At 35.1% G+C, this 21,830-nt stretch overlaps 1 protein-coding gene across 20 annotated transcripts in view; it reads left to right on the top strand.

Annotated features, from left to right (window-relative positions):
* The window catches only part of HTR1F (5-hydroxytryptamine receptor 1F), a 160,153-nt gene that overhangs the window by 40,752 nt on the left and 97,571 nt on the right, over positions 1-21,830 (top strand). For 9 of the 20 annotated variants that reach the window (XM_072806497.1, XM_072806490.1, XM_072806500.1 and 6 more), the window contains one exon: positions 15,061-15,244. The exons of the other annotated variants lie outside the window; for them this stretch is intronic. The gene's annotated coding sequence lies outside the window, so the exon portion shown is untranslated. The remainder of the gene's footprint in view (positions 1-15,060; positions 15,245-21,830) is intronic. 20 annotated transcript variants of the gene reach the window in all.

Below are 21,830 nucleotides of genomic sequence, written 5' to 3'. Positions count from 1 at the left end.
TTCCTCTTTTTTTCTTTTATTCATCCTTTTTTCTTTTTTCTTTTTCTCTTTTCTTTCCTTCTTTCACTCCTCGCTTTTTCTCCTTTTCCCAATACAACTTGTTTTTGGCCACTCTGCACTGAGCAAAATGACTAGAAGGAAAACCTCACCTCAAAAGAAAGAATCAGAAACAGTCCTCTCTCCCACAGAGTTACAAAATCTGGATTACAATTCAATGTCAGAAAGCCGATTCAGAAGCACTATTATACAGCTACTGGTGGCTCTAGAAAAAAGCCTAAAGGACTCAAGAGACTTCATGACTGCAGAATTTAGATCCAATAAGGCAGATATTAAAAATCAATTGAATGAGATGCAATCCAAACTAGAAGTCCTAACGATGAGGGTTAACGAGGTGGAAGAACGAGTGAGTGACATAGAAGACAAGTTGTTGGCAAAGAGGGAAACTGAGAAAAAAAGAGATAAACAAAAGACCATGAAGATAGATTAAGGGAAATAGACGACAGCTTGAGGAAGAAAAACCTGCGTTTAATTGGGGTTCCCGAGGGTGCCGAAAGGGACAAAGGGCCAGAATATGTATTTGAACAAATCATAGCTGAAAACTTTCTTAATTTGGAAAGGGAAACAGGCATTGAGATCCAAGAAATAGAGATATTTTCCCCCTAAAATCAATAAAAACCATTCAACACCTCGACATCTAATAGTGAAGCTTGAAAATTCCAAAGATAAAGAGAAGATCCTTAAAGCAGCAAGAGATAAGAAATCCCTGACTTTTATGGGGAGGAGTATTAGGGTAACAGCAGACCTCTCCACAGAGACCTGGCAGGCCAGAAAGGGCTGGCAGGATATACTCAGGGTCCTAAATGAGAAGAACATGCAACCAAGAATACTTTATCCAGCAAGGCTCTCATTCAGAATGGAAGGAGAGATAAAGAGCTTCCAAGACAGGCAGGAACTGAAAGAATATGTGACCTCCAAACCAGCTCTGCAAGAAATTTTAAGGGGGACTCTTAAAATTCCCCTTTAAGAAGAAGTTCAGTGGAACAATCCACAAAAACAAGGACTGAATAGATATCATGATGACCCTAAATTCGTATCTTTCAATAGTAACTCTGAACGTGAACGGGCTTAATGACCCCATCAAAGGCGCAGGGTTTCAGACTGGATGAAAAAGCAGAACCCATCTATTTGCTGTCTACAAGAGACTCATTTTAGACAGAAGGACACCTACAGCCTGAAAATAAAAGGTTGGAGAACCATTTACCATTCAAATGGTCTTCAAAAGAAAGCAGGGGTAACCATCCTTATATCAGATAAACTAAAATTTACCCCGAAGACTGTAGTGAGAGATGAAGAGGGACACTATCTCATACTTAAAGGATCTATCCAACAAGAGGACTTAAAAATCCTCAATATATATGCCCCAAATGTGGGAGCTGCCAAATATTTAAACCAATTAATAACCAAAGTGAAGAAATACTTAGATAATAATACACTTATACTTGGTGACTTCAATCTAGCTCTTTCTACCCTTGATAGGTCTTCTAAGCACAACATCTCCAAAGAAATGAGAGCTTTAAATGATACACTGGACCAGATGAATTTCACAGATATGTACAGAACTTTACATCCAAACTCAACTGAATACACATTCTTCTCAAGTGCACATGGAACTTTCTCCAGAATAGACCACATACTGGGTCACAAATCGGGTCTGAACCGATACAAAAGCTTGGGATCGTCCCCTGCATATTCTCAGACCATAATGCCTTGAAATTAGAACTAAGTCACAACAAGAAGTTTGGAAGGACCTCAAACATGTGGAAGTTAAGGACCATTCTGCTAAAAGATGAAAGGGTCAACCAGGAAATTAAGGAAGAATTAAAAAGATTCATGGAAACTAATGAGAATGAAGATACAACCATTCAAAATCTTTGGGATGCAGCAAAAGCAGTCCTGAGGGGGACATACATCGCAATACAAGCATCCATTCAAAAACTGGAAAGAACTCAAATACAAAAGCTAACCTTACACATAAAGGAGCTAGAGAAAAAACAGCAAATAGATCCTACACCCAGCAGAAGAAGAGAGTTAATAAAGATTCGAGCAGAACTCAATTAAATAGAGACCAGAAGAACTGTGGAACAGATAAACAAAACCAGGAGTTGGTTCTTTGAAAGAATTAATAAGATAGATAAACCATTAGCCAGCCTTATTAAAAAGAAGAGAGAGAAGACTCAAATTAATAAAATCATGAATGAGAAAGGAGAGATCACTACCAACACCAAGGAAATACAAACGATTTTAAAAACATATTATGAACAGCTATACGCCTATAAATTAGGCAATCTAGAAGAAATGGACGCATTCCTAGAAAGCCACAAACTACCAAAACTGGATTAGGAAGAAATAGAAAACCTGAACAGGCCAATAACCAGGCAGGAAATTGAAGCAGTCATCAAAACCTTCCAAGACACAAGAGTCCAGGGCCAGATGGCTTCCCAGGGGAATTCTATCAACCGTGTAAAGAAGAAACCATACCTATCCTACTAAAGCTGTTTGGAAAGAGAAAGAGATGGAGTACTTCCAAATTCGTTTTATGAGGCCAGCATCACCTTAATTCCAAACCAAAGACCCCACCGAAAAGGAGAATTACAGACCAATATCCCTGATGAACATGGATGCAAAAATTCTCAACAAGATACTAGCCAATAGGATCCTACAGCACATTAAGAAAATTATTCACAATGAACAAGTAGGATTTATCCCTGGGACACAAGGCTGGTTCACCACTCGTAGAATAATCAACGTGATTCATCATATCAGCAAGGGAAAAACCAAGAACCATATGATCCTCTCATTGGATGCAGAGAAAGCATTTGACAAAATACAGCATCCATTCCTGATCAAAACCCTTCAGAGTGTAGGGATAGATGGAAGTTTCCTCAACATCTTAAAAGCCATCTACGAAAAGCGCACAGCAAATATCATTCTCAATGGGGAAGCACTGGGAGCCTTTCCCCTAAGATCAGGAACAAGACAGGGATGTCCACTCTCACCACTGCTATTCAACATAGTACTGGAAGTCCTAGCCTCAGCAATCAGACAACAAAAAGATATTAAAGGCATTCAAATTGGCAAAGAAGAATTCAAACTCTCCCTCTTCACCGATGACATGATACTCTACATAGAAAACCCAAAAGCCTCCCCCCCAGACTGCTAGAACTCATACAGCAATTTGGTAGCGTGGCAGGATACAAAATCAATGCCCAGAAATCAGTGGCATTTCTATACACTCACAATGAGACTGAAGAAAGAGAAATTAAGGAGGCAATCCCATTTACAATTGCACCCAAAAGCATAAGATACCTAGGAATAAACCTAACCAAAGAGGTAAAGGATCTATACCCTAAAAACTAGAGAACACTTCTGAAAGAAATTGAGGAAGACACAAAGAGATGGAAAAATATTCCATGCTCATGGATTGGCAGAATTAATATTGTGAAAATGTCAATGTTACCCAGGGCAATTTACACATTTAATGCAATCCCTATCAAAATACCATGGACTTTCTTCAGAGAGTTAGAACAAATTATTTTAAGATTTGTGTGGAATCAGAAAAGACCCCGAATAGCCAGGGGAATTTTAAAAAAGAAAACCATATCTGGGGGCATCACAATGCCAGATTTCAGGTTGTACTACAAAGCTGTGGTCATCAAGACAGTGTGGTACTGGCACAAAAACAGACACATAGATCAATGGAACAGAATCCAGAAGTGGACCTTTATGGTTAACTAATATTCAACAAAGCAGGAAATACTATCCACTGGAAAAAATAGAGTCTCTTCAATAAATGGTGCTGGGAAAATTGGACATCCACATGCAGAAGAATGAAACTAGACCACTCTCTTTCACCATACACAAGGATAAACTCAAAATGGATGAAAGATCTAAATGTGAGACAAGATTCCATCAAAATCCTAAAGGAGAACACAGTCAACACCCTTTTTGAACTCGGCCACAGTAACTTCTTGCAAGATACATCCACGAAGGCAAAAGAAACAAAAGCAAAAATGAACTATTGGGACTTCATCAAGATAAGAAGCTTTTGCACAGCAAAGGATACAGTCAACAGAACTCAAAGACAACCTACAGAATGGGAGAAGATATTTGCAAATGACATATCAGATAAAGGGCTAGTTTCCAAGATCTATAAAGAACTTATTAAACTTAACAGCAAAGAAACGAACAATCCAATCATGAAATGGGCAAAAGACATGAACAGAAATCTCACCGAGGAAGACATAGACATGGCCAACACGCACATGAGAAAATGCTCTGCATCACTTGCCATCAGGGAAATACAAATCAAAACCACAATGAGATCCCACCTCACACCAGTGAGAATGGGGAAAATTAACAAGGCAGGAAACCACAAATGTTGGAGATGTTGGAGCGAATGTGGAGAAAAGGGAACCCTCTTGCACTGTTGGTGGGAATGTGAACTGGTGCAGCCACTCTGGAAAACTGTGTGGAGATTCCTCAAAGAGTTAAAAATAGACCTGCCCTACGACCCAGCAATTGCACTGTTGGGGATTTACCCCAAATATTCAGATGCAATGAAACGCCGGGACACCTGCACCCCGATGTTTCTAGCAGCAATGGCCACAATAGCCAAACTGTGGCAGGAGCCTCGGTGTCCATCGAAAGATGAATGGATAAAGAAGATGTGGTTTATGTATACAATGGAATATTCCTCAGCCATTAGAAACGACAAATACCCACCATTTGCTTCAATATGGATGGAACTGGAAGGTATTATGCTGAGTGAAGTAAGTCAATCGGAGAAGGACAAACATTATATGTTCTCATTCATTTGGGGAATATAAATAATAGTGAAAGTGAATAGAAGGGAAGGGAGAAGAAATTTGTGGGAAATATCAGAATGAGAGACAGAACATAAAGACTCCTAACTCTGGGAAACGAACTAGGTGTGGTGGAAGGGGAGGAGGGTGAGGGGTGGGGTTGAATGGGTGATGGGCACTGAAAGGGTCACTTGACGGGAGGGGCACTGGGTGTTATTCTGTATGTTGGCAAATTGAACACCAATAAAAAATAAATTTATTATAAAAAAATAATAAAAATATTTTAAAAAAAGAAGCTACTTAGTAAGATGAATATCCTAACTGTTGCAAATTAGCTGATAATCATGTTCCTAATTCACTTATTGTATTTCTGGGGCAGAGGTAGTATATTTGGATATAAAGCCCAAGATGAGAGTACTCTTAATCAGTAAACTACATGTGATATGTAATTGAATTTCTAAATTAGAACTGTAAGGTGTCCTGTGTGTGTGTGTGTGTGTGTGTGCAGAAACACACACACAATATACTGTTACTCTAGCACATAACCAGGTATGATACTTTCTCAAGTTAAAGAATCTATATGTGCCCAATTTATATAGTAATGCAGTATTTGGTATCTACTTCAAAAACTTGAAAGAAGACCATGCATATAAGGCAATTAGCAATTCTCTCAGCTATTTATTTTTCAATTTTCTGTACTTCCTTCCAGGACTAATTCAAGAAGTATTATACCTATCATAAAAGACTAAATGCCATTTCCCAGTTCTTATACTGAAACCAAATTCCTTCCTAACATGAACTTCATCTATGACAGATCATACATTCTCCTAAAGAAATTTCCAAATTAGGAGTAAATTGAACCATTAGTTGGATACATTTTGATTCCTTGTGAAGAAATCTTTCCCAGAACACTTGTTAACTAATCTGTGCTCTTTGAGTACACACTTTCTAAAACCAATTGGAAACATCCCTCAGGGCACTCTCAGTCCTTTGCGTTAGTTGTAGTGCACCAGAGCAAATAATCCTAGCTTGATAGTTTTAGGATCAGAAGCATTAAACCTAAACCAATACCTTCACTGTCTATCCTGATTGTTCTTCATGGTACTACCAGGCTAAAAAGGAAATATTTTTCATTCCCTTTACTATCAGCAGAGCAGTCGACATATATTTTATTGTCTGCCAGTGGATATACAGCCCCTCTGGTCAAATGGATTCCATACTAGTGCTTAGCTTCTTTTGGAATTCTTCGTGATTCTATGCAACCAACTCACAGCTTTAGGAAGAAAGCAGTAATTCTGTTGTTCCCACAGAGAACTAAAATTGTGAATTAACTCAGTATACTCATAAAAGTACCATTAGCAAAAAGATTGTCTCTCCCATTGAGATGATTGTTTTCAATATAAGGAAGGCCATTTCTTCTTCTAGTTTTTGGTTTTTTTGTGCTGAGTCACACAATAATATGTCTGAATAATTGCTCAGATTTTATTTGTTCTTCATAGAGTCACACAACTTTTATTTGGAAAATATTTTGTTATCTACCACTGATTTTTCCCCCCATTAAAACAAGTCATTGCTTTTGGATAATAGAAATATTCAGCAAGTGTTGACTTAAGAGAAGCTGTAGAATTCCTTAATGCTTTAATTTTTTAGAATTACTTAATACTTTAAATTTAATAAGTTTTCAACTTACTAAGGACTGATATTTATTGATATGTTAATATAGCCTATCAAATTATAACTTCAAGTTATATTTGTTATGCCCCCAACTCTGAGAAGCTGACAGCACTGCATACAAGTAAATCACAGTCTTTTTGTACTCCAATATCTACTCATTCCTATCCTTAGTTCTATAATTATCAATTAATGGTAATGACTTTTAACTTTGAACTATTAATATAGTATCATTACACCAAAATAATACTGTGTAGATTATAGGGAAAGCATTTCATACAGTTAATATCAATGCATTCATCACACCTTTTTTAAACTTTTTATGCTATTTCTTTCTTTCACTTCAAGTATAATTAACATAGAATGTTATATTAGTTTCAGTTTATCCATATAATGATTCAACAGTTGTATACATTTTCTCATCAAGAGGTGTACTCTTAAACCCCTTTGTCTATTGCACCCATGCCCCACCCATCTCCCCTCTTGCAACCACCAGTTTGTTCTCGGTATTTAAGAGCCTGGATTTTTCAGTGTTACTCTTAATTAAACCCCTTTGTCTATTGCACCCATCCCCCACCCATCTCCCCTCTTGCAACCACCAGTTTGTCTCGGTATTTAAGAGCCTGGGTTTTTCAGTGTCTCTTTTTTTTCCTTTCTTGTTTGGATATTTTTCTTAAATTTCACATATGAGTGAAATCATATGGCATTTGTCTTTCGCTGACTTATTTTATTAGCATTTATTTCTTATTTTTTAGCATCCCATGGATGGAGCCCTTAGCCCAGCTAAGCAGGGAGCCTGCCTCTACCTCTCACTTCTGCTTCTCCCCCTGCTTGTGCTCTCTGGCTTTCTGTCTCTCAAATAAATAAATTAAATCTTTTAAACAAAGAATTTGACTCAAATAACTGAACAGGCCATAAGTTCAAAGTCACACACAATAAAGGTTCAATTTTTCTCCATATTCTCATCTCTACTTTACCCTGATAGCTTCATTAATCAGCCTTCATTATCTTTTAGAAATAGTCATAGCAACTCCAAGTTCATCATTTGCTAGCCTAGCAATACCAACAGAATAGAAAACCTCTTTTCCAGGAGTTCCAGAAAAAGTCCTGAGATAGAGCATCATTGTAATTTTTTAAATATTTTTAAAATTTATTTATTCATGAGAGACACACACAGAGAGAGAGAGAGAGAGGCAGAGACACAGGCAGAAGGAGAAGCAGGATCCATGCAGGGATGGATCCCTCCCGATGCAGGACTCAATCCCGGGACTCCAGGATCATGCCCTGAGCCAAAGGCAGATGCTCAACCACTGACGTTGAGAAGATTTTTTACAAAGAAGATAAACTCTAAACCTGAAAGCATCCTTGAAACCATGCTTGAATATTGCTTTGATAGCTGCTATTATCACCCATTTTAAAGTTTACACCTCCATTAATAGCTGGAAAGTATACAGTAAGACAAATTAAAATTTTTATCTTCAATTTTTTTTCGTCACAGGAGTAGACAGTGAATTTGGGTGCATCTTCATCTTAGCTCTATGGTGCACACAAAACAAAGAAAGAGAGCAGCTAGTTCTTTGTTTTTACTCAAAAAGCATATCCTTTCATAGTTTGTGCCTTCTGTAAGCAAAACATTTGAGTATGTATGTACGCCCCATTAGTAATTACAACATGTTATAATTAGGGATTCCTCACTTATCTTAGGCTTCGTTTTATTACAAATTCTACAAAGTTGTGTGACAGGGCATCTTTGTTGCTTCTGGAGATGGGAATGTTCTCAGAGCCTGGGAGAATTGTCAGCTTTATTCTGACATAAATCTGAGGGTAGGAGGCAAGGATCACATCTAATGACATGTGTTCCTGTGCCCTGTTACATATTATTATTAACAATTTAACTGATTTTAACAAAATTCCTAGTATGGAATCTTGAAGTGCATGTAATAGGTTTATGGTAAAATAATTTGGTTAGCATTTTAGTATCACTTCATTCAGAGTTTGTTTGTTTTCTAGATTAAATGTAGGGTTGGTATAAAATAAATCTAATGATTAAATTTCTCATCTATATTTTGCTTTCTTGAATACTTTTTTTCAGTGATTTGTTTAAGGATATTTAAAAATCATTGCATTTTGGTCAGAAAAATAATAAATGTATCTTATAAATGTTAAAAAAGAAATAGATGAATCTTAAAGACTTCAAAAGCTTCTTGATAATTTATTATTAGATTATTTTGAAAGCATATTATATATTGGCTAATAATTTTCTAAATTCTTGCCTCATAGTCTCTTTTGTAAAAACGACATATTTTTTAAAAAATAAATGGTACTTAACCTATTACCCTGGATTAAGTTACACTGAATGTGTTTACCTCCTCCCTTGAGTTAAGGCAGATAAAATGTTTTTATAATTGAAGAATATTTTATCAAAAATCAGTTTGTTATATTTCTATTGATATTTTTCTAGAATTTATTTTATCTGTGAGAATACTATCTGGAAATACTAACTGTGATTGATTGTTGATCAATTTCTTTCAGAAAGCAAAGGTATTTATTTTGAGATTCTGGAAAGAAACCAGAATTAAGCCTCCAAAAAGGCTGACTCCAAAGGAATCTTAATAATATAATAATTCCTGATAGGAACAGACCCATTAGGGAAGAGAGATGTTAAGGGCTGAGTTAGCTGGGGTTGAAGGAAGCCACTACAATCAAAACACCAAAGCTATAATTTTCTATCTCCTCTCAATGGAAGAATGACCATTTAAGAGCCAGGATAAAGATTTTCCCTTTATTCTATATTCCATACCTTCCAACCACTTTAGAGACTTCAATCCAGTAACTATCCCCCGTCTCTTTATCTTTGATCTCTCTCCATGATCTTTTCTCTTTTGTGCATAAGCTTTCCCTCTGTGTTCCTGGTTTATTTGTTTCTAACTATTGCCCATCCCTCTCTTTCCTTGGCATCTGTAATCCTAAGACTGATTTCGTGTGCTATTTTCCACTTTTTCATCTTTTATTTATTCCTCATCTATTACTACCATTAAACTCAAACTGCTTTTATCACAATTGCCATGGCCAGGCATCTGCCTCAGAGCATCAGCTGCTGTGATCTTCACACTGTTTGAACTCATCAGATGCTGGCTTGTTAGATTGACTACTCACTTTCTTGAATCCTTTTCACCTCTCCACCCCCCGCTCCCTGCACACACACAGAATTTAACTATCCCTCTGATTCCATTCCCTTTTTTTCTCCATTTACCACTCAATCCACTTTGAAGTGACTTTTTCCCTATCTCTTTTTTATTGTAACCAATGAAATCACCATGCTAGCAAATCATACAGCTAGAAATTGAACACAGTTTCCCTGGTCCCAAACCCATGCTGTTTCTGTTATATGACTCTGTAAAAAATGTAATGTCACATTCATCATTTTAAATTCTCAATCTATATAGGGAATTTAATATAGACTATAAATTACTGTAGCCCTTTTTATTGATACAAAGGCAATTTTTAGAAGTCGATGCATATAAACCCAGTAAAAATCAATAAAACTACTGTAATCCTTTCTCCCTTCTTACTCTGAGACTTCCTACATGATTTTGGCTGGCACATTTATTAAAATCAATTTTATTGAGTTCTAATTCTTGCTTTTACATTTTGAAATTTTTAATTTGTTACTAAAATATAATATGCAGGGGAGGTAATTGAATGCAAAAGACTATTTTATAAAAGACTTCAAATTTGGGTTTATTTGATATCTCTAATATTTGATAGGGTATTATAAACCTATCTTAAAAATGAAACTCATAGGTAAAAGTTTCAAGTGATGAAAAGACCTTAATTAGGGCAGCCCGGGTGGTTCAGCAGTTTAGCGCCACCTTCAGCCCAGGGCGTGATCCTGGAGACCTGGGATAGAGTCCCACATCAGGTTCCCTACATGGAGCCTGCTTCTCCCTCTGCCTCTGTGTGTGTGTGTGTCTCTCATGAATACATAAATGAAAATCTTTAAATCTAAAAAAAAAAAGACCTTAATTATTTGCTAATAACCATGGCCTTTAAATTTTTATTTTTAAATAAAATATTTATTAATTTTTATTAATTTTATTTAATTAATAGAGTCACAAGAAGTTGCCAAATAGAACAAAGGGGTCCCAGGTACCCTGTCAACTTGGTAGTTATATTTTACAAAACTGAAATACATTATCAAAATCAGGAAACTAGTTTTGATAAAATTCGCTTACATATTTCTTTGCCATTTTATCGAATGTGTATATTTGTGTAACTACCACCACAAACAGGATACAGAACTGTTCCAACACCATGGAGTTTCTCTCATGCTACTCCCAACTCTCCCACAACTCCTAGCTCCTGATCACCACGAGTATGTTTTCCATCTCTATAATTTTGTCATTTTGAAAGTTTATATAAATGGACTCATGTAGTATGTAAAATTTTAAGATTGGCTTTATTCACTCAACATAATGTCTTGCAATCCATTCAAATTACTGTATGTCAGTTGGGTTATTCCCTTTTATTCCTGTGAACACCCTTCATACTTTGTAGTTGAAGCATTTTAAATTGATGCACTCGATGCACTGAAATGAAAAAAAATTGAACTATGCACACATATTATGGAAATAATATATAAGGAAAGGAAACAAAATTAGGATGACTCCACCTACTTAAAACCCAAGGGTCTCTTCAGTGGGAAATTCTAGAAAGGACCTAAACCGTGCCTTAAGTAGAGTGGGTGACCTGCTGCAATGTATAATCTGAGTGGGTCTGGAAGCTTTCTTCCTAAAAAAAGAAAAAAAAAACTCCTCTATGTTTGCCTTAGTCTCTGAAATCCCTATTACTAATGAATCCTTTTGAATATAGGCAATGAAAACTCTTCTTCACTTATAATTGCATTTTTTTCAAAGGGCAGAGATGAACTAAAATATTAATTCATTATCCCATTAATTGTTATAGAAAATATATGAGAATACAGGTGGAGTTAAGAACTCAGTGGAACTACTAGTTTAAAGAAAATCCATTTTTTTCTATATTATTTGGAATTCTAGACTTCTATGAAACTCAATAACCTAAAAAACTAAAATGAAATAAATTTCATGTTTTGAAGATTTCCCGAGAATTTCTGCTCATACCTCACTCCTAATCATTTATTTTTCTCCTTTTAAAAATTAAAAGTTGATTAGATTATGAAAAATTCTCTTCATTACCACTAAGATTACATTGTATACTCACTTTTGGAAAGTCAAAGAATATTTTAATATTAACAATTCAATAATCCAAAAAAACAATAGCTTTCATAAAGAGACCCAATACATTGAAATGGGTTATAAAACATCATTTGAGCTATAGCAAAATTTCAAATATTTAGGATTTTGTATCAGTAAAATAGTTTCCTGGAAAACAAGCTCTAAAATAATGGCAATTTCTATGTTATTAAACTCAGAGAAATTGTAATGAAATATCACTGCATATGTGATGGCTCTAAAATTTTTGTACCCAACAGTACCCAAATTCTTTCTGGAAGAACAAGAAGCTAGAATCTCTACAGATTACAAATCAAAAAACTTTGTAATTCTCAGTCCTTATAAAACAAACTTGTGGCACTTAGTCTGTGGTGTATCAGGATATGTCTGCCTAAGGAAGAAATATATTTCCCTCCACCAGGGACCATAGTCAAGTAATTTTTAAAAGGGGATATATTCCTCTAAGAACCACACAACAGGCACACATTCAACTACAGGATTGAAAGGACATGCTGGATAGATGCTATAGTTGGGTCTTTGTAAACCTAAGTGTCATGATCAAGGTTTCCAAGTTGAGGCAAGTTTTCATGACCCTTTAACTCTGAAGCATGGCTGGCAGACTCCATTATTCAGGTGGACCTGTATAATTGAAGCCCCTGAGGTGGTTATTTCCACCTGTGTACTTGGAATGATGCCAGAAGTTTCCTGCAAGTAGTGATAATTTATATTCATTCAAGAACAACCTCAGAAATAAAAACATTAATAAAAGCAAAAGTGAAGATAACTTGTAAAACCTTTCTGTTTATGTTAGTGGTATCAATAATACAAGCCAAAATTATTTTAACTTCTTGAGGTAGCCTGCATATGCAACTCATTGATATGTTTAGCAGGATTATGTTTATGAAGTTATTTCTTGAATATTTTATATTTTTCATCCTAAAATATTAAATGTGAACAGTGCTCCTCCTGAGTGTACTTTATAGTTCTGTTTGATGTTGACACCATATCCTGTGACCAAACACAATACATTTATCGATATCACATAAGCTTATTGCTAACCCTTCACTATCTGACTTTCTTTCTCAAACAAAGGCAAGGCCTGGCATAAGTTCTACTTACAAAAGAAAAGGAAAAAGGAAATCTATTTCCATGCATTCCTCATGTTCTTATTATCTGATTTAAGTGAATATACTTGTCAGATAATTTGGACTTTTTACATATTATATTTCCCATTTTTAAGTTCTAATTTCTTTTTTAGAGATAGAATATGTTCTTTTCTCTGAAAAGATTATTTTGGCATTTTCACTCAGAAATTCATCCACTGGATTATAAATTCTTTCTAAGCATGGGTTTTAGTCATCATCAAATCCCTAGCATTTAGCACACAACAGGCAGCCAGTTCTTTTGACATTTTTTATTGGAGCACTCACTGTGTGTCTGCACTCTTGTAGGTGCTAGGAATAGGCAGTAACTCAAAGACCTCACTCTTGTGGGGTTTGATATTACGGGCGGGTGGGGGGGGGTGCAAAGATAGACAGTAAATATGATCAAATAAACACACAGTGAATTATATAAAGGTGAAATAAAGACAAAGCAGGAGAAGTGAGAGAGAATGACAACTTTATAATTTATAATCTAATAAATGGGAAAAATAGGCTCATAAAAGGTCAAATGACTTTTCCAAACCAATCAGCTACATAGTAACATAGTCAGGATCCCCCTTTTTTTAAATTACTATTCCAACTTTATTATCATCACTGAATGCTGTCTTTCTACATTTGAGTGGGAGGCTCCTGTTGAGCATGAAGTTTGAATGAAAATCTTCCCGGTTAAATACAAATTCTTCATGGATAAGAATGTAATTATAATTTAACTGCATAAGAGAATATTAACTTTTGAGATAGAAATTCCAAGTTTTTCACACTAGGGTTCAATTTTATAGGAGTCTTACAGGAATTTTCTAGTGAACAGTTAAATGCTATTTTGTGGCTAATTACCCTGTTAATTTGCCTCAATTAAAAGTAAAATAAGCACATGGTAATTGTATACAGAAATGTCCATTTTTCTCAGTAAGTGTATTATTCTTTTTAAAATTAATTTATTTATTTGAGAGAGAACACAAGGGGGAGGGGCAAAGGGGGATGGAGAGAGAAAATCTCAAGCAGACTCACCGCTGAGCACAGAGCCTGATGCATTGCTCTATCTCAGGAAACTGAGATCACGACCCTGAGATCATGACCTGAGCCAAAATCAAGAGTTGGATACTTAACCAAATGAACCACCCAGGTGCCCCAAGTATATAATTCCTTTTTAAAGTATGTAGTACACACACACACACACACAAACATCTAAATCCAAAATGGAGGGAAAAACTGAAAAGAAATATAAGTTAAAAGATTAATGAAATACTTTTGGGGGGTTTAAGCTTTTAAATTAACAGATACTTGTAAATAGTAATAATGGTGATTGGAAAGAGGCACTTTCATCATATACTTTTGACAGGAGAGTTAATTGGCACAGATTTACCGTACTTCTATTTGACAGTAAGTATCACGTATCTAGAGCTTGTATGGAAGAATTCCACTTCTGGAAATTTATTCTTAGGAAAAAAATCTTTTAAAATCTAAGATCTTTCATAACTCATTGCAATGTACTGAGTTACAATACATTGTTTTGTTTTGGGGTTTTGAATAGTTAATATTCAAAGTTCCTTATTTTCAAGAAGAGGGAGTATCCAAGTAATCTGAATGGGAATAGAGAAATTCTTTCTCAATCTAATCAACATCTAACTTTAGAAGGGGGTGGGGAAGTGACCAGGAATGAGGCATGAGCAGAAGTTCTTGGGAAATCTTCCAAGAAATAAAATTTGTTTGGGGCATCTAGGTGGAGCAGTTGGTCATAAAATGACTAGCAGTGTTACTCATGTACCTTAATTTCCTTTGGCATATAATTTAGCATATTGACTAATACGTAATTTAACATATTGACCAAGGATTAGGACATGAACATCTTTGGGAGGCTATTTTTGGCCTGCCATATATAGCCAGCTTATACCTGAAACTATCTTTCTTGCAATGGCAGCAATCCAAATGTCAGTTCATTTTCGTAGCCTTAGCTGTGCGAGTCTATCCCACATATATATGTCATTCAGAGCAGCTGAAGAACTGGTTAGAGTTGATACATGAAATTCAGGGCTCCTCCTCTTACGTTCTCTCATTTTGGGAATCTCACCTACATAACTCAGTGATTATGGTTGACCCAAATTCTGTCCTCAGGTTCTTCAAGCCAATAAGATTGTGGATTTTGTATTGAAGTTTTAACTACCCTACATGATGAAGACCTGTGCTTGCAGTTGAAAAGTCATATACATGGGAAGCCCACTCTATGTAACTCCACTCTACCAAGTGTTGATTTCTCCCCAGTGTCTGCCTACTTTGAGGTGCCATATAGTACCTTCAGGTAGGATTTCTTTTTGCTTCAGACATAAAATATAGTTATTATCTGTGTAAAGGCTGGTATGAAAGTTAGCTTCTACCATACCAGAAGCTTTGATATTCATTTTTTAAACTGCTAATGACCAGGCAATTTCTCAATAAAATGAGGACTAAACAATTTATAAAAATAACTTCAATAAGTCAATATTCCAGTGTTCTAAAAGAACTTCAATTGACTGTCCACTGCTTCTACCTAGAATATTCAAAATAAGAGCCTCAAATGCAAAAGCAAATATTGTGTACTGAGGTGTTATCAATATATGTTCAATCTGAGGTAGTATCTGAATATGTATGTAGTTGGATAGAGATTTAAAGCTGGTAGTCAGAACATGACTTTAGATTCAGAGTCTTGCTGGAAAGAGACTAGTGATGGCAATTAATTTTGTTTATAATGCACCCATAAGCAAAATCATAAATACTTCGAATAAAAAACAGCCAGTTGCTTCAGAATGTCCTTTGAACATATTAAAACACGGCCTCATCTATACTACAGGGCACCACCAGATTTTAGCCTATGCTATAACCTTCACATTATAAGGGAATTTAGAAATTGACCTAAAGGGACACCTCAAAAAAACAGGATATTTGTTGGTTTCACTAAGCTTTCTACTATTTTGTTTCTTGTACATAAGATTTTTTTCTACTTATAAAAAGAAACAAAAACAAAAAAAGCTTCTAATGTTATTTCCTAAAATACGGGGATTTGATTCCTTACAGTTATTCACCAGAATTTCTTAGGCCAGTGATTTCCACAAGAAAGGGAAATTGTTTGGGTTGGGATTATTTCAGGGGCATGCATGTATAAAGACAAAATGTTGATACAATATGATTGTTGGAAGAAATTAACTACTTTATAAGAAGTGTTTTGATATAGAATACAACAAAAACAACTCAGTACTAGCTTGTAATATGTCAAAAAATATTTTTCTAAACACTAGGCCATGGAATCTTTCATACCACAAAAGGAAATATCTTTGTTTGAGCTCATTTCAACCTGTGGCAGCACTTTTTCTGTGGGCCAGTGATGCTGGCTTAAAATACTTTATCATTTTCCCCTCTGATGAGAATGTGGTAGTAAAACAGCAAGTTCTTAGGAAACAGAGAGAGGTATCAAATTTTTAAATCTCTCACTGCACATTAAAATTTTCTATCTTCCTCCTTCTTTCCCTCATGTTCTCTGTTTTTTCACACACCCACACAGAAATCTTCACAACAGTTAAAATGGGAGGGGAAAATGAAACACATATTTTATTTGCTCTAACATTGAATAAAATCTTTAAGGGGAAATTTTTTTAACTTTTATTCAGTCTCTAAGTAAAATAGATTTTCCAGAAAGATGAGTTATATCCTATATCTTTGAGTCACCTCCAACAAACCAATTTACTTATGTTCCATGGACTATGCATTTCTCATTATAAGAGTGAACATGTATGATGCAGTGAAAAATCTGTTAATTCCTTTAATACAACTTGGAGTTTCTTTGCTTAAAAAATATCAAATTCCATTTCATTCACATTACCATAGCTGTTCTCATTTTACTCACTAGAGAAAATGCAGTCTGGTTGAAATTTAAAATGGTACCTCTTTATCCAAATAATAAGGACTTTGCAATATAATTTCATTAGAAAACTTTTCCACATCTGGATTTGACTTCATAGCCTCAATTACGGGTACCTGGATGACTCAGTGGTTGAGCGTGCCTTTGGCTCGGGTTGTGATCCTGGGGTCCTGGGATAAAGTCCCAAATCAGGCTGCCTGCGGATTGCCTGCTTCTCCCGCTGCCTGTGTCTACCACTCTCTCTGTGTCTCCTGTGAATGAATAAATAAAATCTTTTTAAAATAAATAAATAAATCATTACTTAAAGACTTACATCTAAATATTGTCTCTGTCAGACTAACAAGATAAATGACAAGTCAAAGTAAATATAGATGTTTTGCTATGGTTTATGATTTGGTTTCTTTTTTAAACTTTCATTAGTTATGTTTCCTTTTAGTATTTTCCTCTCTGGTGTTCCATATAGCACTGCTACAGTTTGCTCTCCTCTCATCTTACGGGGTTAACTGGCCACATCATTTCATCAAATAAGATGTGTACAATTTCTGACACTTTAGAAGATGATTTTGTTGCACAGTGGTTTTTAGCTTGGAGGTTTCTCGCATTTGTTGGATCTCATTGTTTCTTCTAGCTCTTTTTCTTTTTTTGTAATAAAGTAAATGAGTTTTGCTCAGATTAACATTTAATAAATTTATAAACAATTATGAAGAACTAATTAAGTTAATTCTATAGTCTTTCTTTTCTTGTTGAGATTTAGGTTAGTATGTGATTTTCTTTTACTGTGGTGGATAAGTAACACTTGTGAAAAGATCTGCTTAGAAAAGGGAAAAGAAACAGATGGCTCATGAAGATATATTTCGATAAGAGTCAGTGCAACACAAATGTTGGTAGCAGGCTTTCTTAAAATATTTTTTTTTATTTTACTGATTTTGATGCTTATGATTATATTTTGTTTTCTTACTTGTCTTGTTATAAAGCAGTTAACGTATCTCAAAGCATCAGGGAAAATAATTTATATAAGGAGTAGATAAAATTGAACTCCAAAATAGATTGCCTTATCAGAGAATTATAGAAAAACGTCCATCTGGTTTTAAACCTTTGTCTAAAAATACAAAGATTTTATTTATTAGTAGTACTTTCTACTCTATAGAGTACAGACTTCAATTAAGTGCATTTAAAGATCTAGCATTCTCTATGGAATTAGCATTGTTGCATTAAATATCAGTGTACATTTACTTGCAACAAACATTCTAATCCATCATCTGAACCCTATACGTATGTCTTGCCTTTTTAAACTATTACAAAATCAGGATAAATAATTCATACAGGTATATCCAGCAAACTATTCTCCAAAATGAGGGAGAAATAAAGACTTTTACAGATAAACAAAGGCTGAGTTCATTATTACACTTGTCTTACAAGAAATGTTAAAAGGAATGATTGAATTCAAATGAAAGGATGCTAGACAAAGCAGCCCCGCGGGCTCAGCGGTTTAGCGCCACCTTCAGTCGGGGCCTGATTCTGGAGACCCGGGATCGAGTCCCCACATCAGGCTCCCTACATGAAGCCTGCTTCTCTGTCGGCCTGTCTCTGCCTTCCTGTGTGTGTGTGTGTGTGTGTGTGTGTGTGTGTGTGTGTCATGAATAAATAAATAAACTCTTAAAAAGAAAAGATGCTAGGCAGCAACATGAAAGCATGTAAAAATACAAGGCTCTCTGGCAAAGGTAAATATATATAGACAAAAACCGAATCCTATAACATTGTAATAGTAAACCATAATTCACCTTAATTCTAGCATAGAATTGAAAAGATAAAAGCATTAAAATAATTGCAGCTATATTATTAGATTAATGGATACAAAATGTAAAAATATCTAATTTGTGACATTAATGACATATTATAGGGAGGATGCAAAAGAGTAGAGTTTTCACCTAACACTAGAGCATTCAAATGTATGAAACAAACATTGACAGAATTGAGAGAAGAAATAGAAAGCAATACATTAATAGCAGAAGACTTCAAAACCCCATTTTCAATAATGGATGGATCATCCAGATAAAAGCAATAAGAACACAGAGAACTTGAACAACACTATAGACCAAATGGACCTAACAGACGTATACAGACCATTCCATCCATAGTTGCAGAGTACAGATTAGTTTCAAGCATACATGGAACATTCTCCAGGATAGATCATATGTTAGGCCACAAAACAAATCTTAAAGAATTTAATATTAAGATTAAATCAAGTATCTTTTCCAACCACAATGGAATGAAACTAGAAATCAACAGCAGAAGGAAAAAGCAAAATTCACAAAGTGGAAATTAAAGAACACACTCTTGAACAACTAATGGATCAAAGAAGAAACCATAGGAAAATTTTAAAACATATTGAAACAAAATTAAAAACCCAATATACTAAAACATAGGTTGTTGCAAACGTGGTACTAATAGGCAAGTTAGTAGTGATAAACATGTAACTAGAAAAGGAGAAAGATCCCAAACTAAGAACCCAATTTTATATTTCCAGGAATTAAAAAAAGAAAAACAAACTAAGCCCAAGTTAGCATAAGGGAGGAAATAATATTCAAGCAGAAATAAATGAACTAAAGAATAGAAAAGAATAGAAAAAAGTCAACAAACTCAAACCTGATTTCCTGAAAAGATTAGCAAAATTTATAGACCCTTACCTAAGCAAACTAAGAAAAAACAAAAAAGAAAACCAAAGATAATATTAGAAAACTACAGACCAATATTACTGGTGAATATTGGTGTAAAAGTTGTCAAAAAAATCAAATTGAATTCAACATCACATTAAAAGGATTAAAACACCATAACCAAGTAGAATTTATTTTTGGAATGCAAGGATGTTTCAAAATATGAAAATCAATCAGTATAATACACCAGATTAACAGAATGATGAAACCACATGATCATCTGAACTAATGCAGAAAAAATATTTTACTAATTCAACACTCTTTCATTGCAATAATAAAAACAGGCAACAAACTAGGAAATGAAGGAAATTACCTCAGTATAATAGAGGCCACATATGAAAAGCCCATAGATATCACACTCAACAGTGAAAATCTGAAAGGTTTTCCTTTAAGATCAGAAACAAGGCAAAGATGTCCACTCTGCCACTCTATTTCATATAGTATGAGAAAATGTAGCCTGAGGAATTAGGTAAGAAAAAGAAATAAAAGACATCCAAATCAGAAAAAAGTAAAATTATCTTTGTTCGCAGATGACATAATCCTTTTGTGGAAAACCCTTTGTGGAAAAAGATTCCACCAAAAACTAAGCAAATTCCAAAAAGTTTCAGGACACAGTCAACATACACACAAACACACAATTGGCTTTCTATATACTAATAATCAATAGTCTGAAAATTAAGAAAACAATGTAATTTCCAGTAGCATTAAAAAGAATAAAATATTTAGGAATAAACTTACCTTAGGAAATTAAAGACTTGAACACTGAAAATTACCAAATGTTGAAAGAAATGGAAGACACAATAAATGTAAAAATATCCATGTTCATGCATGGATTGGAAGACTTAACATTGTTAAAATGTCCATACTACCCAAAGCAAAGATTTGGCGCAATTCTTATCAAAATCCCAGTGGCAATTTCTTTCATAAATAGAACAATCTTAAAATTTTTTTTTAAAGCTTTATTTTTTTAATTCTTATTTTATTTTTTTTTTATTTATTTATGATAGGCACACAGTGAGAGAGAGAGAGAGGCAGAGACATAGGCAGAGGGAGAAGCAGGCTCCATGCACCGGGAGCCCGACGTAGGATTCGATCCCGGGTCTCCAGGATCGCGCCCTGGGCCAAAGGCAGGCACTAAACCGCTGCGCCACCCAGGGATCCCAACAATCTTAAAATTTATGTAGAATTTTAAGAGCCTTGAACAGCCAAAACAATCTTTAAATTTTTTTTTATTTATTTACCTGAGAGAGGGAACCAGAGAGAGAGAGAGAAAGATCAAGCACATGAGTTGAGGGGAGGGTCAGAGGGAGGAGAATCAGACTCCTCACTAAGCAGGGAGACTGATGCAGGGTTTGATCCCAGGACCTTGGGATTATGATCTGAGCTGAAGGCAGAGACTTAACTGATGGAACCACCCAGCCACTGCCAGCCAAAACAATCTTGAGAAAGAAAAACAAAGCTGGAGTTTTCACACTTCCTGATTTAAAAAAGTTTTACAAAGTACAGTAATCAAAACAATATGATACTGGCATAAAGACAGACATAGAGACCAATGGAACAGAATAGAGAGCTCAAAAGTAAACCTTCACCTACATGGACAAATAACCTTTCACTAGAGTGCAAGACTGCATAATGGGGAAGGGATAATCACTTCAACAGATGCATTGGGAAAACTGGATATTCCAAATGTGGAAAAAAGTAAAGTTAGACTTTACACCCTATACAAAAATTAAAATGAATTAAAGACCTACCTATAAGACCTAAACTCTATTTATTAGGAGATGATATAGATGAAAACTTCATGATGTTGGATTTGACAATGATTTCTTGGATGTGACAATGGCACAAGTAGTAAAAACAAAAGACTAAGCAAATGGGACGATGTAAAACTTTAAAAGTTCTATTACAAGCAAAAGAAGCAATCAACACCTCTTTTCAACAATTGAAAAGGCAATCTATGGAATGGAAAAAAATATTTTGCAAACTATATATTTGACAGGGGGTTGATAGTCAACACATATAAGGAATTCCTACAACTCAACAGCAACAACAAAATAAAACAAAGAAAAAAAACTTGAGGGGATCCCTGGGTTATTCAGTGGTTTAGTGCTTGCCTTTGGCCCAGGGTGTGATCCTGGAGACCAGGGATCAAGTCCCGCATCAGGCTCCCTGCATGGAGCCTGCTTTTCCCTCTTTCTCTCCCTCTCTCTCTCTCTCTCTCTCTCTCTCTCTCTCTCCCCTCTGTGTGTGTGTGTGTCTCATGAATAAATAAATAAAAT

The sequence above is a fragment of the Canis lupus genome, chromosome 30, assembly GCF_048164855.1.
Source record: "Canis lupus baileyi chromosome 30, mCanLup2.hap1, whole genome shotgun sequence".
NCBI lineage: Eukaryota > Metazoa > Chordata > Mammalia > Carnivora > Canidae > Canis > Canis lupus.
Note: the sequence above shows the minus strand (reverse complement) of the source record. Positions and strands in the feature narration are given on the sequence as shown.